General features: G+C 37.6%; 1 long non-coding RNA gene across 1 annotated transcript; it reads right to left on the reverse strand.

Moving 5' to 3' along the window:
* Positions 1-7,280, reverse strand: LOC148216149 (uncharacterized). The gene is made up of 3 exons (XR_015795926.1): positions 7,162-7,280; positions 168-228; positions 1-50 (listed from the first exon to the last, which is right to left on the reverse strand). It is a non-coding gene; the product is annotated as an uncharacterized LOC148216149 (long non-coding RNA).
* Positions 7,281-10,349: the final 3,069 nt, after the last annotated feature.

The following is a 10,349-nucleotide window of genomic DNA, read 5'->3' on the forward strand; positions in this document are numbered from 1 at the left end:
CCACTATTCTGGTCGCGAGCCAAATTGGTTGCAAACTGAATCAAATTTCCCTATAAGGTTCAATGTAAATAAGGTTAATCCGTTCTGAACCATATGTATTTTTTTTTAACCACAAAAATATGAAACAAATTACAGTACAGTACAGTATGAAGAGAGAGAACACTAACCTTGCTTGAGGTGACACCAAAAAGCTTCACAGCAAGTGTCTGTCTGCGACCGCGATCGCACCTAGAAGAAGCCACAACCACGTGTCAGAGCAGGGAATATGGCCGCGGGTCGTGTTCGTCACTCGATGCGGAGTTCGCGAATGGAAGCAAAAATGTGTGAACGCTGCTGTTCACGAACCGAATTGTTCGTGAACCGAAGCGTTCGTGAACCAAGGTATTACTGTACAGGTTCATCATTTGCACATAATTCAGTTTCAAACTCTGCCCTATGCCATTCAATTCTAAATGTCCTCCCATCTACTTCAGAACCTTCTCTTTACACATGAAAACCATTGGAAACTAAATCCCTCTACAGTCAAATGCTCCCTTGACTTCATTTTGTCTTCTCCATGCTCTTGTTCCAACATCTCTTGACATGTCAACCATTTCTCTTTGTCTGCTGTTTCTTTTCTATAAGATGCTTCTTGTGCTGAGATCCACAGAAGAAAGACATTCTTCTCGGTCACTATTGTATCACAAATTGCCTGGTGGAGCTTTTTCGGTGGTGAGAAATGGTAGAAGACTGAGGACAGAGAAAAGGAAAGGCTTCTTCACATTGCATGGAATTCTCTGGTGGGATTTGCTCACACAAGTGATTTCTGGAATTACCGCATCACTCAATGTAACTCCTAAACTCAGGGTTTAAGAGGTACACAGGGAAAATGTAACTTTCTAAGGTATAATCATATTAATGTAAAATTCTGTGTATATAATAGCTTCCTTTCATCTGTTTTTCCCCCTTTTCCTGAATAAATTTTGTATAGCTGGATATCGATGTAGCCATACAGCTTCCATTTGTGCAGTTATAAGGGATACTTTCATTTTGAACAACCTGAATCCTGGTGCTTGGTCCTTGCCTTTCCCAGCTTATAAAAACAACTGACAGTTATTTGCCAAGTGGGCACGGGTAGCAGTAAAGTGCCTCTCAGTGAAAGGATGTGGCTTCGTATATACCTATATAAGATATAGGTTTTCGTATAATGTGTCTGAAGTAGGATAATTTGAGCCAGGTCATTTGTGCCTTGAGTGAAATCTCTCGGTTGATTTGTTCAATGATCCATTGGTTTGTTTTCTTGGCTGCCCATGGTATTCTCAGGTGTCTTCTCCAACACCAAAGTTCAAAAGCATCAATACTCTTCTTCCATAAAGTTTCATAGGGAATACCATTGCTTGCACTATTCTGAACTTTGTAGATATTGTATCATGGCATCCGAATATCTTTTCCAAGGCCTTCATGGCTACCAAGTGCTAGTTTGTGGCGTATTACCTAGCTACTTGTTCCTTTACTGTTGATGGTTGATCCTAAAAGACGGAAACTTCAATATCTTCGTTGTCATTCTAAGACTGGTTGTTGTACCCATTGTCATTAGTTTGCTCTTCATTATATTTAATCTTAGACCCATTTTTTCACTGTGCTCCTTGACTTTCATTACTGGACCTTGCAGATCCTTTTCATTTTTGGCTATGTGTGTAGTGTCATCAGCATACTGCAGGTTACTGGTGTTTCTTCCTCCAGTTTTAAAACCGCAGTCATCTTCTTCCAATCCAGCTTTCCTTAATATATATTCAGCATACAGGTTGAATAAATAAAGGGAATATATATATCCCTGTCACACTCCTTTGCCAACCTGGAGCCAGCCTGTTTTGCCATGTTTTATCTATACTGTGGCTTTCTGACCTGTATATAGGTTTCACATTAAGACAATGAGATGTTCTGGGATTACCATTTTAATAAGCTCCTTCCACAGCTTGATGTAATTGACTGAATCGCAGGCCTTACTATAATCTATAAAGTACATACTGACTTCTTTATGATATTCTTTGGCATTCTCAGTTACCCAGCGTCATTCAACAATTATGTTGTGTGTTCCTCGGCCTTTTCTAAAGCCAGCTTGAACATCTGGCATCTCTTTTTCCATGTAGGGCTCTAATCCGCTTTGGATGATCCTACATGTTATTTTGCTAGCGTGTGAAATTAAGGATATTGTACCATAGTTTGCACACTCTGTTAAGTCTCCTTTTTATGGTATTGGAATGTTGATTGACCTCTTCTCATTAATCTGCCATCTGAATCCTAAAGTAACTATTACGTTCCTAGCTGTACCTCACTGTCCCCCCTCCCACCCCCGAGGCCACAACAAAAAGACTCGTTTGGAATAAACGGTCCTCCAGAGTATCAAAAAACTCACCCACTCTGTTAAATTCAGAAGCCCTCCTTCAACTCCGCGCCCAAATGTGTTTAGCAGTCTCCTCTGAACAGGTATTACCACGTTCCCAGTGTATTATTCACATTCTCCAGGCTCCACTATCTAGAATTTCATCAGTTAATTTTATCCTCCTTCATATGAGATCCAAACCTTGGTTTGACACAGATGGTTATAAAGCAAAAAAGGCCCTTCTTACTGCAGTGTACACTTTTCGATCTGACAACTCATTAGGTTCCTTTCAGTCACTCAGAGAGCAAAGAGGTTTTTGTAAAGCACTTATAAAGTCTAAGAAATTAAAAGCGCTGAGAGAGGATCAGGGAGATAAATTGCAGCAGCGAAGCTTAAGAACCCTGCTTGGTTCTGGCGCCTGGTTAACTGCTCTCCTGCGGTAGTCGCTAGTCCCATCTGCCAAATACCTACCGGCATTTGGGAGAGTCACTTTCAGAACATTTTTAATCCAGAACTATTAAATAATCCAGTGGAGGTTCCCCATCCAATGGTGACTTCTCCCAAATGGCCTCCTGTGTCTCTGTGAGGATACAGGAAGTAGGCTTAACCCTGCCAGCTATAGACGAATTCGCTTGCTTAACACAATAAGCAAAGTACCTCTATTTACAAGTGTTGGATTGGGTCCAAAGTAAAAATATTCTTGTTGAGGAACAGGCAGGATTTAGAGGGGATTGTTCAGCCTTAGGCCACTGTCTGGTCCTGCACCATTTCGCTGCCCAAAGGCACCCTTTTTGCAGCCTTTGTGGACTTCAAATCAGCTTTTGATCTGATTCCAAGGGAGAGGCTGTGGCAAAACGTCAGGGATCCTCACTGGATAAAAGATTGTTCCTTCTTATCCAGACCTTTTATTCTAACACCTCACTGAGAGTCAGATGTCCCCCTTGGGGGCACCTTTCTGGAGCTGTTTGCGCCAAAAGAGTGGTAAGTCCAGGGTGTATTCTAGCCCCCTTACTTTTTAATCTGTACATCAGTTCAATAATTCAGGCTCTCTCATCTTCTAATCATCAGTCTCCAATGTTAGCAGACTGTGAACTTCCAGACTTGCTCTATGCAAACGAGGTAGCGATTCTGTCCGTCTCCCAAGTGGGAATGAGAAGGGCATTGAGGGCATTGGCTTCCTTTTGCCTAAAACAACAACTTGTAGTAAATTATCAGAAAACTGAAGTGCTAATTTTTGCACAACACAACTGTAGGATGCATAAGTGGCAAATTAGTGGGACCCCAATAGAGCAGGTGCAAACTTATAAATATCTTAGGTTATAGTTCCAGGCCTCCTGATCTTGGAGCACACGTGTCTCCTATTGGGCCAGTGTGGCCCAACACAGCTCCACAGCTGTCTTAAGATTCTTCTATTCAAAGGGGGCACATTTTATCCCTGCAGCTTGCAAGGTTTTTCTTGCTAAGGTCATTTCTCAGTTTCTTTATGGTGTTCCAGTTTGCATTTTCATGAAATTTAATATCCTGGAAGTTGTCCAGTCTAGATTTATAAGAGCAATACTTACAATTCCAAGATGCATCAAGAATGCTGTTTTATGGTTAGAGACAGGTTTGGTTTCTTTGGGTGCCAGAGCCTGGTTCTGTCTCCTTAATTTCTGGTTGAAATTGATTTTTTCTTCTGTGGGTCTGGCTCCACTGGTTCTCAGAGACCACTTTAAATCAATGCGGCTAACAAAAACTAATAGCAAACTCCAGTCCTTAGGACGCTCTTTGGAAAGCCTCTGTTCATTAGGGTTTGAAAATTCCAGGAGTCATCTTAAATGACTTATCTGGGATATTGATTTTCAAACCAGTTTAAGCCTTCAGTTTATGGATTCTTCTCAAATGGACACGTGCCATCATCTTATCTCTCTTCAATTCTAATTCTGAAATTTCTCCAGATTGGATGCACTACCCCTGCAGTTCTGTGAGGGTGGTATAAAAACATCCCTCTCCAGCAGTGCTTCTGCCCATGTGGAGATGGCTCTGTGGAATCCCTAAGCCACATGCTCCTTTGTTGCTCTCTCTATAGGGAACCTTGGAAGAGATATATTTATCCCATTTTAAAGAACTACCCTGGTAGAGAACACAATGGCTGTCACTGCTTCTATCTGATCAGGACCCTGACATATCTTTCCAGGCTGCCCAATTTTGTGCTACCATTTGTTGTATTGTCCTACCTACAGTTGAGGTTTAGCACAAATTTTGGTGATTGCCACTGCTATTGGTACCACAGCTATTACAATAATGTATTTTATGTAATTTTACTGTATTTTATGACTTTTTAAACGTTTTATTAATAATTATAGGTTTATGTATTTTATGGCTGTGCTCTCTGGCCCAAAGGCCATAATAAAGGTTTGATTTGATTTGATTTGATTTGACTTCTTCCAATCTGTTGGCCACTGTGTCATTCTTCAGATTTGCTGGCATAGCTTCATTAGGAACTTCACAGATTTTTCTTCTGTGGCTTGCCATATTTCTGTGGGTATTCCATCAGTTCCTGTAACCTTCTGACCAGGCAAAGACCTAACTTCATCTTCTAGTACTAGACCTTCTTGTAAGTAGTGAATATTTTCTAAGGTATCTTGATGTTGACATCTCTACTGTACAGTATTTCAGTATACTCCTTCCATCTTTCTTTGATCTTCTTTGAATCAGTTACTATCTGTCCATTGGCATCCTTTAATATACTAATTCAAGGATGAAACCTCCTTCTGAGTTCTGAGAACTTTTGGAAGACTTTCCTTGTTTGTCTGTTTTCATCTTCAGTGTCTTTGTAGATGTTGTTATACTGCTCTGTGTCTCTTCTAACAGTTCCCTGAAACTCTTTGTTAAGTTCCTTCCTGAGATTTTGTCTTTCTTGGCTTTGGCTTTTCTTCTTGGCAATTTCCATGGTTAGTTCTGACATCCAGTTTGCTTTCTTCTGTTTTCTTCATTTTTGGCAGTTTCTTTTCACATACATCCTTAACAACTTCTGTAAGTTCATTCCACACTTCCTTTGGTTCCCTATCAATTGAGGTTCAAGACTTCAAGGCAATTCCTGATGTTCTCCTTGAAAATGCTCACGTATATGGTCAAGACCAGTTTGTGGAAACTGGCCAGCTTTCTTCTTCTTTAGCTTAACCTGGAACCTGCACATGAGCAGTTCAGGATCTGTTCCACAGTCAGCACCTGGCCATGCTATAATTGAATTCCTCCACCTCCTTTTAGTCATAATATAGTCAATTTGCTTTCTATGTACTCCATCTGGTGATGTCCATGTATACAGGCATCAATTTGGTTGTTTGAAAACAATGTTAGCAATGTTCTGAAATTGTTCTTGGATTCAGCTGTGAATCTAAATGTCCAAATTTCTGCAGAAGACATAAGCACATTTGCATAGAATACTAATGTGGCTTATTTATTCAAACAACTCCAACTGTTGTCTATCAGTCTGTTTCTGGACACTATCTGAAGTGCTGGTGCTAACCTACCAAACTGTACAGATCCACCCCAACTAGGCGATTTTAAACACTGCATTCTCCTAGTTCTTTTCGCTGCTAGAAGAAAGCTTCTTTAGGACTACTTCAGGGTTCCGGAGGCCAGAACATGCCTCAGTTACCTTCCAACAGGGAACAAAGGATTCTTTTATTTAGAGAGGTATCTGATATTTAAGAAGGGTCAAACTGTAATCTGGTGGATGCTGTTACTTACTTCTTTCTGACTCTTTTTAATTATGTTTAATGTTATAATGATAATTTAGAGCTTTTTCTCTGTACTTTGTCAGATTCAAGGAATGCATGAGTTGGAAGGGACCTTCTAGGTCACTTAATCTCCAGCAGGTGACCATCCAAACCCTGCTTGAAAAGTTCCAGTGAGGGGATTTCACATAGAAAGACTCTCACAGATAGGAAATTCTGCTAAGATTCAGCCCCTGATCTTCTTTCTTTTAATCATTGGTTGTCATCCTGTTTGCAGTTTCTGCAAAAGACAAGGCTATCTCCTCTTGCATGTGGTAGCCTTTCAGATATCATATGTTGATGACCTTGAATATGGGTGTCCTCACTTCTGTATTAGGTATTCCAAGATTGTTATCAAGTCCCTTATTCATTGTTCTTCAAGTTAAACAGAACTGTTTCAGACTTTCCTTTTCATATTATTCCTGGAATTATACACATTTTGTAAATATTGCAACATTGAATAAAATATTGGATGAAAGTATAACTATAGTACATTAAAAACAAACCTCAGAAAAGTGTTAAGCCAATTATTTCTGAGACAATTTGGGAACATTTGGTCTTGGCTTCCAAAAACACATTTTTAGCAGCTAAAGAAGTGATGTTCTCAAATATTTAACACCATCTTGCAAAAAGATTCACCAGCCAGTTGCTTCTCTTTGGAGCACAAGGACAAACCAATTTTAAACACACTACTATTCTCATAGTATTGTTCATATCAGCTGCCAATGTATGACAGATTCTCGGCTGCTTAGAAAATATTTTAGCCATGCGCCCATGGAGAAATGCTATATTCAGCATGTGAATGGTGGATTCCTATCTTTCTGAAGCTTTTTCATTATATTAATTCATCTGGTCAATTTCCTAAAAGGTAGAACACAACTGTCCATCTAATGGCAGTGTTACAGATATTGCAGCAAAAATCTACACAAAACATTTGTTGCATAAACCGGAAGACTATGTTATGTCAAATAATATTTTGGAAGGCTAACTTATTTTGCAGAAGGATATTTGACATTTAACCACTGTTTTATGTTGACTCACCTGGTTGAAAAGTATGAAGTACGAAGTAAAGCAAGCCTGTATCGGGCATTGGTTGACTTTTCTGCTACATTTGACTCTACTGACAAGAATAGGCTTTGATCTAAACTAGGCAATTCCAGTATGGACTGGTGGCTTTTGAATCTGATAAAACTAACTTCTATGCAAACTCTAACCCAGAGTGGCTGCAAGCACCTGACTGCCTGCTGGCTTTGCAGGTTGATGTCCACCTGGTCTCCCTTTTCAGCCTCTGACTTCAGATGAGACCATAAGCAAATGATTCTATTTTCAGAAAAGGAGGACTGGAAAACTACTGGCCTGTCAGCCTGATGTCTATAGTGGGGAAGACCCTCAAACAGATGATTCAAGAACATGATCAGGAGCATTTAAAGAGAATTTTTATAAAATGGTATATCATTGGTACTTGTTGCCAGATAAACTGACTAAAATGTATAAAGGTACTTCGAATGTATGCTGGAAATGTGAACAACAAGAAGGGACATTTTATCATCTCTGATGGAATGGTAAAAAACCAAAAAAAAATTGGAATGAGATACATATTTGTATACAGAAGATTCAAGCAAAACAAGAGACTTTCCTTTTGGGTTTGATGAATAAACAGTTGGAAAAAACTCATAGAACTTTGTTTTTATATATGATAACAGGAGCAAGGCTTTTATATGCATAGAGGTGGAAAGATAAGACACTACCTACAGTGGAGGAATGGATGGTGAAGATGATGGAGTTGGTTGAGATGGTAAAACTGACTGCTTTGATTCGAGATACAACATTGTGTAACTGGAACTTTTGGACTTTTTGTGGGAAACAGAAAAAAATGAAATTATGTTGTATGGATTTGATGATTAGAAATAACATCAGTTAATAGAAATAATGGAAGTTATGTTTTAAATTTAGAGTAAGAGTTTGATATGTATTGTTACTTATATCTGTTGCAAGGAGGGTTGGAAATAAATTTTTTCTTTGTTGTTCCTTTTTCTTTTCTGCACTTTTGATCTGTACTATTTTCTCTTTTTTCAATTTTCTATTCTTTCTTCTTATTCTTTCTCTTAATGTTAGTTTTTACTGTTCCTTTTTTTTAAATTAATAAGGTTATTATTTTTTTTAAAAAGGAAATAATTAGACAAATAGATCATACCTTCATGGGAATGCTGATTGTTTAATATTGAAGGGAAAAGACGGTGGATTTTACAAAACAAAGAGATAAAAGTAATATGAAATAGACTGTGTGACCAGAATTACCAGTGACAGATTGGACTGAAGCCTTAAGGTCATAGAAGAAGGCAAAAGAGAAAAAAGAGAGAAAAAACTCTGCCTTTTACTTTCACCTTTATAACTGACACTTTCGCTTTTGTATTACAAATAAAAGAATGGTGATTACCAGGAAAGCAGCAAAACTTGGTGAAGGGAGAAGAGGATCGTTAGAGCAACCAATAGGAAAGGGGATTACTCCAGAGATATTACAAAAAATGTTTGAAGAGATGGAAAAGAAGGTATCTGAATCTATCAGTCTGTTAAAAGTGATCTGGCTGCATTTGAAGATAGAAGAGAAGAAAGATTTTTAAAAAGGAAAGAGGAAATGAAAGAAGAAGTTTTTAAAAATTGAAGAATCTGTAGGACAACTGGCTGAAGAAGTAAAACAAATTAATGATAAAGTGGAAATTTTAGAAAATAAAACAGAAATAATAAATAGAGAGATGGAAAATGACTTAGACAATCTGACACTATTGGAATTGAAAGAAAAAGAATTCTGCTTGAGATTCAGAGAAGTTCCAGAGGATTCTGGTGAAGACACCAGAGAAAAAGTTGTTCAATCTTTAATAAAAATTTTTAGAATGGGATGAAGATGATATGGAGGCAGAGATTTGCAAAGTCTATGGGATTAATACACAATTTGCAAAATTAAGAAATGTACCAAGGGATATTCTTGTGCACTTTGTCAGGAAAAAGGCTAGAGACCAAGTTTTGCATCAACATTTTACTACCTGAAGACTGAAGATTAACAATATAGATGTAATTGTACTTAAAGAAATCCTGATCAGAATGCTGCATAAGAGAAAGGGGTACTTCTTTTTGACTGACACATTCAAACAGAAAAAGATACCATTTTGATGGGATAAATTGGAAGGAGTGATTTTTACTTCTAAGCAACAGAGGTTCAGACTGAATTCAGTACAAAAAGCAAAAGAATTATTAGAAGAATTTAAAGAGGAAATGGAAGAAATCCAACTGAAGGTGACAGAAGGACTAAGCAACAGCCACAACTAGAAACTGAGGAAAAGGCTACCATGTTAGGTGCTACAGGTATTGACTTTTCTAAATTTCTGGCATAACTATGGAATTTAAATGCCTAACGTGGAATATAAATGGAGCAAATGCTCATCAAAAAAGAAGAAAATTATTTCATTATTTGAAAAAATTGAAACAAGATGTAATCTGTCTACAAGAAACACATATTTAAAAAAGGATAAAAAATATTTGATTCATAAAAATTTAAGTGAAGAGTTTATTTCAGCAGGAAATAAAAAAAGAAACAGTTGTTTCTTATAATAAACAAATAAATAAACTCACAATTACAACCAGAACTGATACTGACTAATGATTATGGTAGATATGTGAGGGTGGAAGGTAATTTACATTGGACTAGGACTTTGATATTAGGAATTTATACCCAAAATGAAGATAAAACAACATTTTATAAAGGACTCATGGATAAATTAATGGATTTATCATATGAAAATTGGTACCTAATGGGTCATTGGAATGGAGCAGTTTGCCCTCAAAAAAATAGAACCTCTGAGAAAGATATTAAGGCAACACAAAGTAAACTGCCAAAAATCTTTTTTGATATGATGGACAATTTAGGGCTTGCAGATGCATGGAGATACAAAAATGGTGATTCAAAAGAATATTTTTTATTTATTTATTTATACATCAAACTGATATCACTGCCCAGCTCCCCCACAAGGAGGGACTCTGGGCAGTTCACAACAAAACAATTTAAAATCAGTAAAAACATAAATAATACAAATATAAAATACAATTATTAAATACAATAAAATCCAAGAGATGGTGATATTATTTCAGCCTGTGACCAGATAATATCAGTCAAAGATAAGACTAGGGAACCAGCCAACCCCAAAACTGACTATTCCCATCCCCACCCTTCAGTT

Source organism: Python bivittatus, unplaced genomic scaffold (genome assembly GCF_059951505.1).
Source record: "Python bivittatus isolate LINGU-HERP-01145 unplaced genomic scaffold, Pbiv_v1 ctg000210_np1212, whole genome shotgun sequence".
NCBI classification, from domain to species: domain Eukaryota; kingdom Metazoa; phylum Chordata; class Lepidosauria; order Squamata; family Pythonidae; genus Python; species Python bivittatus.